General features: G+C 38.2%; 1 pseudogene; it reads right to left on the reverse strand.

The window, feature by feature from the left end:
- Positions 1-7,018: 7,018 nt before the first annotated feature.
- On the reverse strand, positions 7,019-7,446 carry LOC130874905 (histone H2A.Z-like; annotated as a pseudogene).
- Between the last annotated feature and the right edge of the window lie 439 nt (positions 7,447-7,885).

Below are 7,885 nucleotides of genomic sequence, written 5' to 3' on the forward strand. Positions count from 1 at the left end.
ACAGAGGTAGGTCCCTTCTACCTGTACTATAGGAAGTTAAGGCCTACCAGGCTAAGAAGAGCCAACCTGGAATCTGCCTGGTACTGTCAGACATGCTGACCGTGCCTAGGCAATGAGGGGCTTCCATGTGATGTCAACAGATCAGAATGCCTGGGTGCTGGGAGAGTTTATTAATTTCCCCATTGCTATTTACAAGCAAATGAGTCTTCTGTATGCCTTCTACTTGACTTACAGTGTTTGAGACATTGACACTATGTCTTCATTTCCTCCCCTGAGGAAGATGTTAAGGCCTAGCAACACTTGACCAAATTTCAGGGAATTCAATCCTCTTCATATCCTTCAAGGGTATGACAAGGGGTTTGACCCAAGGAATTGCTGCCTACAGGATGCTTGGTCTAAGCTATGGTTGCTGCATGCCCTGCCTAAACAAGAGAATGCTTAATTCAGGATATAGTAGCTTGATGTTTCAGGTATTGAAGCAGAAAAGTACTCTGTGTTTTGTATCATGTTAAAGCAGCTTTTTTGTTTTCTTTTCCCTACTTTTGGATTGGGGTATATCAGCATATGGAAAATAAACGTGGACCAATTCAGTATTCACTGGATTGCTCCTCCTAGTTCTATTCTGTGTCTCTGTTCCTTTTCTTTTGTATTTCTGTTTCTCTTATGTAGCACAGTTAATAAAACCCCAGAGACAGATATTGGGGTTTAACTTGAATGCCAGAAAAGCAAAGTTGCCAGCCACTGGCTCTTACCTGTAATGATTTGTCACTCTTATTTCTCTAATAAAATGCTAATTAACCTGTAGACAGGCAGGAAGTTTAGGTGGGGTGATCAGATTGAGAGAATCCTGGGAAGAGGAAAGAGACTCAGTCACCAGCCGGACACACAGGAAGCAAGATGAGAATGATTTATTGAGAAAGTTACCAAGCCACGTGGCTAAACATAGACAAGAACTATGAGTTAATTTAAATTTTAAGAGCTAGTTAATATTATGCCTGAGCCAATAGGCCAAAGAGTTTATCATTAATATCAGCCTCTGTGTTTTTTGGAACTGAATGACTGTAGGACCGAGCAGGATAGGAACTTGCATCTATTCTCCTATCTAATATTTCTAATTTACACACCCCAACCCTGGAATGTGCAAACCCTGACGAAGCTGGACCCTGAAAATAGAGGCATGAAGGAACAAGGAAAGCTAAAGTAATACTGAGCAAAAGGACTACAGTGAGAGATATCATCACACCCTAGTTACAATTATGCTACATTCTTTATACCCTCAGATAAGTGCAGATCTCACCACTAATCAAAGAAGTGTCTTTTTTGCTGTGGAAGGAGACAGCTATAGAATTTCCTAGTCAAAATGCAGAAAACAACAGACTATGTGCTGCTTATCCTGAATTGACACATCTACAATATGATGCCTGTATCCAGGTTTCAGGAAACATCATGGAAGAGAAGAATGAACAATTCTAAGAGCCAGAAAACCAAAACTGATTCTGTGAGATTTTGTATCCTAAATGATGAGGAAGCTATATTTTCAAAATATCAAGATAGCTACCTAAACAAGAGCTGAAGAAATCCAACAAAAACTGACATTTCACTATTGATTGGGAAAATTAAATGGGACTTCATCCATAGATAAAATCTACAATTAATTAGTTTTTAAGATAAGGAGAATTCTTATCTTCTAGGTATGAGTTCCATGACTGATTATGTAATATTGAGTAGTTAGTAATAGAAAAATACATGCAGGAAATAATGAATGGGCTCAGCAGGTTGTGTGTCTATGTTTATTCATTTACATGTATATGTAACAACAATGGTTAAAGAAAAGAAAGTCATGGATGAGGGAGAGCAGCATAGAAGAAGTAGGATGCGGAGGAGGTAAATAATTTGATCATACTTTAATTAAAGTTTTAAAAAGGGATTTTGAAATACTCTAGGTTAGTGAACAATAATACTCCTAAAACATATGAGTGAGTAAGTGAAAATCTCCATGCCTACCTCAACTAGACAGTAAAACCCTATTATGGATGATATCACATACTTTGGATGCAAAACATATATAAATAAATTTTAAACTGAAGAGATATTGGCAGTTGATGACAGCTGGGTAATGGGAAGTCATTTTTATTTAGAGGTGTGACTTTTACCAAAGAAAAAGCAAAAGAACCCTCCCATGGGTAATTCTGAAAAAAAAAATCCACTCAAAAATAAAAGAATTAAGAAAAGGAGCTCAGAATCTCAGTTTCCTCTTCATGACTTCTTGTCTTCCGTGGGGAGGCTCCTCAGTAGTCTTTTATCACTTGTCTTAAGTTTGTGACTATCGTTTTCAGACTTTCAAGACCAGGGCTCAGAACATAGTTTGTAGCATTAAGATGCTGACTAGACATTTTGGTTTTTCAGTTTATGTGTTCTCTCCTCCTTGGTGTTGATAAAGAAAGAAGAGGAAAGGAGTGAAGAATGGATAATTTTAGTAAGAAATATTAAGGCTTTAGGTACCTGGCCATCTGACTTCATAAGCATGTAGGTTTTTTTGTTGTTGTTGTTTTTTTTTTGTTGTTTTTTTTTGTTTTTTTTTTTTGTTTTTTTGAAGGCCATTTGCTCATTCCCATCTGTCCATAACCAAAATACCCACACAGAAACTGTATTAATTAAATCATTGTTTGACCTATTAGCTCTAGTTTCTTATTGGCTAGCTCTTACATCCTAAACTAACCAATCTCTATTAATTTGTGTATTGCCACATGGCAGTTGCTTACCAGCAAGATTCCAGCTGGCAGCTTAGATCTTTCCCCTCTGGCGGCTCCATGGCTTCTCATGACTCTGCCTTCTTTCCCCCAGCATTCAGTTTAGTTTTCCCCAACCTAGCTCTACTCTGCCCTATTACAGGCCAACCCAGCTTCTTTATTCATTAACCAATAAAAGCAACATCTATACAGAAGGACTTCCCACACCCCAGGTTGACAAAGGTGGTAAATTTAATAGAGTACAAAGATTTAGGGAGCCAATGATAAAAGTTATCATTTGACATTTTCCTGAGAAAATGGCTAACAGGCCAGTTTCAAGTATAATTGCGGAAAGTATTATTCCAAGAACCATAAACCATTTTCTTCCAGCCATCTAAGGTGTATCCTCATTTGGTCCCAGATTCTGGCCAGAATCTTATTATTTGGCAGACTTTAATGCCCCTCCCTCATACTACCTTCAGATTTGCCAGTTCATAAGAAGAAACTGGATACCCCTGGGGGTATTAAACTGCCCACAAACTCAGCTGACATGGGGGCAGAGTTGAAAGTCCCAAGACGTCAGTTGTTTGACTAGAAGGACAGTTTCTCGCAGCACTTGAGTATTTGTGTGTGTGCATATGCACATATGAGCCCGTGCTTTAAAGCCAAAGGTCAACTTTTGAATGACTTCTTCAATTAATTCCCCCCTTAATTTTTAAGTCAGGGTCTCTCATTGAACCTGGATCTCATCATTTTAACAGGACTAATTAGTCAGTATGTTTCAGAGATACTCCTGTCTTCACGCTCACAGATCTGGGGTTATAGAAGCACACCAAGATACTCTTGTAGTTTAGGGACTGGGACATCACCTTAACCCTTGAGGGAAGTTTTTATTTTATTTTTATACTATGACCTGGCTTCTCCTTGCATCGAAGAAAACTTGTCAGTTTTTGTTTATCTTTATGTTGTATATTAGTGGGTGCATGATAAACTGCAAAAGGAAAACTTATTTTGATCATCATACTTTCATCCAATGAGGCATCTTGGTTGGTCTTTCTATGGACAAGTTCTTCCTTAATCTATGGATTGACTTCATATATTACTCAGTGTTTGTGTGCTTGTTTTTTACTTACTTTGAATGCTTCTCTTTATTTTCTGAAGTTCTAAAAGCTTACAAAAATTAAGTAGTGATATGCCTTAGTAGTAATTGTTGGCCTAGTATATGTGAGAATAAGGGCTAAAATACCAGAAGGGAGGTAGGGAGAGGCTGGGTGTAGGGGAGGAAATTCAAAACAAATGAAGGAAAATAAAAGCAAATAAAAAGTAAAAATAAATTTTTACTAGTTGTGAACAATTTTGGAGTTACAATCTTTTGAGATTCTGATTGTTAGGTCCAAAGTAGGCCTACAAAAATGTCAGTGTTTCTGATAATTTCCAGCCTGGGCTCAGTTCAGGCAGTACTCTGACCAGGTAAACTCATGCCTAAACCAGTATTCCTCAGAAAGATATTTTATTTGTCAGGAAAAACCATTATTACTTTATCTATCCAAAATGGTCAACTACCCCAGGCAAAGGACATCTAGTTATGGATAAACCAAAATACCTGCAACAGATAAAAGCCCATAAGATGACTCAGGACTGGCCCAGCCTACATCCCTCTTCCTACCACTTCCTGTCCCCATAACATTTTCAAGGCTTATCTAGCAGGTTATATACCTGGAGGTTGCGCTCCCTCGGGAAATTTTCCAAATAGCTACTTTGAGACTTAATATTAATTATAATTGCTGTTTGGCTTATAAGCTTGGGCTTATTATTAACTAGCTCTTACAACTTAAGTTAACCCATTTTTACTATTCTATATTTTACCACAGGACTTGTGTCTTGCTGTTTCACTTCTTGTTTCTACTGCAATTGCTAGTGTCTCCTCAACTCTGCCTTCTTTCTCCCTCTCTTCCTGCTTGGATTTCCTACCCAGCTATATTCTGCCCTGCTATAGGCCAAAGCATCTTCTTTATTAACCAGTGGAAATAAAACATTTGCACAGTATACAGAGAGGCATCCTACACCAGGCTGCTGTTATCTGCACATAAGACACAGCCCAGCAGTTTATTTCCCTAAATAAACTTTCTACCTATGCAGTGGTCTAGTTTCATGGTTTCGCTGTATCAGTGAACTTTCTTATATCAGTGAACCCAAAGGATTCAATAATGCGTAACTAACACAGCACAATACTCATAAAAACAATGTCTAATATGGTTTTGACAGGTTCATGGTAGATCATTCTAGCATCCTATTTCTTAAATTTGTTGATCATAAAAAACAATTGCCATATGAGTTGGAGGCAACATGATTTCACCTAAGTGCATTATGAAGAATAATGACAGATATCCCAGGTTTTTAAAACATTCTCGCCATCCCAGTGTGGCAGTCATTATGATGCTCTCCACTTCTGCAATTCCCCCTGATGCTCTATATATCTGTTTAAGTAATATCCATCAGCTAAAATCTATAGCCACATTTGTTGAAGTCCCTTCTGTCTGCATAAATAATAGTTTCCACAGTGAGGGAAACCACGAATAAAAGAAGGGTGTATGGAGAGGCATGGAAACTTTACAATAGGCACTGCTTGCAGAAACCTACCTCAACATCACAATATTCCTAGAAGTCTCGTGGAGCAGAAGTCAGTAGCATCCAGGTTTCCTTTACTTAGATACTGATCCAGCATCAGAACTTTTACTCATAGTAGTTAAAGTGACAAAACTAAGGGAATTGTAATGCCATCTGAATAACATGCCACACTGAGAAATAAAGCTTTCTGGGGCTCTGGTTTTGTGTTTGCCTATTCTATATTGAAAGTAACAAAGAAATTTCTTTGTCATTCCTCTGTAAGTAGAAGGTAACTAAAGCCTCACAATACTTACTGAGTAAATGACTTTTTAAAAGTCTTTATGCTGAGGATACAATTTTGGTGTGCTTTATTCAATTTTCTGAATTTCATTTTAAAAAATTAAAAATAATATGTAAAAAAGTAGATACACCTGTTTAAAATTTCCTAATTTTGTTGCATCACATATATTTTTATGGACGATTTAGAGTTAGATCTGTACTAAATAGAAAAATATGCCTTTTTTGTTCTTTCTCTTCTTCCACTAAAACCAGCATTTCTCTAAGCAACGGCTATCATAATAAGGGTGAACACATCTGTGCTTCATGGGTTATGACACCCCAGGGTGTGTTTATCTCCACTCTGCTTTTATGGCTCACAGCACTCTGGGGTACAGAGAGCTCCTAATGGCTCCAGAAAGCACTGCCAGTAATTTTTTACCACTTAAGACAGTTACTATCTCAGGTGATGATTTCGGGTTGGATAGTGTTCTGTTCTTCCTCTGTATTGCTTACCTCAGATTGTTTAAAATTGTATGTGATATTACAGGCCAGGGAGATGTAGTTTCTGAGCAGAATCATGATAACTTCTTCAAACGTGAATAAACCTAAATGTTCATAGTTCATGTTCAAATGTGCTAGTTCTCCAAATGTAGATCATGTGTCAAGATCTAATGAGGAAAGTCAGGAGGAGAATTAGAAACAGAGGTAAAGATGCTTGTCAATGTAAGTACAACTAAGATATATTCAAAGGACAGATAGGAAAATGATGATCAATTTCAAACTTGGAGTTTACAATACAGAATTACTTATTTTGTGCTTTAATTTTATTGTATAGACAACTTTAACAGGCACTCATTCTAGTCATTTACGTGAAATTATATTTTATTATAACATACAGGCCTTACTTTGTATTCTAGGTGCAATTTGAATTTAACAATGGCTTTAAAATGGTTTTTCAGGCTAATACCCTAAACAATGAAAACTGTTATTATTTATGATATTCATTGATATTGATTAGCTAAAGTAATTTTTATCAAGATGGGAGAATTTCTTTTTTTTTCTTTCTTTTTTTTTTTTTTAGTTTGGGATATGACCTTTATTGAGCTTATCTACCAGAGTAGAAATAATGTCTGTACAAAACCAAATGTTTGTTACTATAACTTCTGCATCACAATTAAAATCCAAACAGTTTTTTAAAAACAGTCAACTCAATCAAAACCCACTACTTCAGAATCGATAGCTCCTTTGAAGCCACAGTAACACTTAAATATGGTTAAGACTCGAATGCAGAAATTTGGTTGGTTTGGAAGGCTAACTAAGCCTCCAACTTGCTCAAATAGAATTTCAAAAGGCAAAATTGTGTTTTTCACAGAGATCAGTTCACTGGAATCACCAACACTGGACAGCTGTTAAAAACAAGAGTCCTGAGATAGTAAGGAATCCAGGCATCCTTAAACGGTCTTCTGTTGTCCCTTCTTCCCAATCAGAGACTTGTGAATGTGCAGGGTGACACCACCAGCAACAATTGTAGCCTTGATCAGAGAGTCCAATTCTTCATCTCCACGAATAGCGAGTTGCAAGTGAGGTGGGGTAATGCACTTTACCTTTAAATTTTTTGATGCATTTCCTGCCAATTCAAAGAACCTCTGCGGTGATGTACTCCAGGATGGCTGCGCTGTACACAGCAGCGGTCGCGCCCGTGGGTGGTTGTCCTAGATTTCAGGTGTCGGTGAATATGGCCCACAGGGAACTGCAAGCCTGCTCGCTGCAAGCAGGAAACCGCCTTTGTCTTGGCCTTTTCGGAGTCTTTTCCAGACTTACCGCCAGCCATCTCGGACCGTGCTGAAGATCGGACAAGGGAGAAAGAGTCAAGGTCAGGCAGACGCGCAGCAAGATCCCAGCGCCCACCTCTCCATCGAACCGTGATTCAAACTGCCAAGATGGGAGAATTTCTAAGGACATTGAGAAAACTACCTTAGAATCTTAAATTCTAAGGTCAATAATTCTATCTTCAACCTGTTTTAATTTATCTTTTCTAGCGTGTATCCTTAAAACCCACATTGGAGCACTGGACAGAGTTCCCAAGGTCCATATGAAGAGCAGAAGGAGGGAGAACATGAGCAAGGAAGTAAGGACCATGAGGGGTGCGTCCACCCACTGAGATGGTGGGACTGATCTAATGGGAGATCTCGAAGACCAGTTGGACTGGAACTGATGGAGCATGTGATCAAACAGGACTCTCTGAATGTGGCTGACGATGGAGGCTGACG

This window comes from Chionomys nivalis, chromosome 5 (genome assembly GCF_950005125.1).
Source record: "Chionomys nivalis chromosome 5, mChiNiv1.1, whole genome shotgun sequence".
Taxonomy (NCBI): Eukaryota; Metazoa; Chordata; class Mammalia; order Rodentia; family Cricetidae; genus Chionomys; species Chionomys nivalis.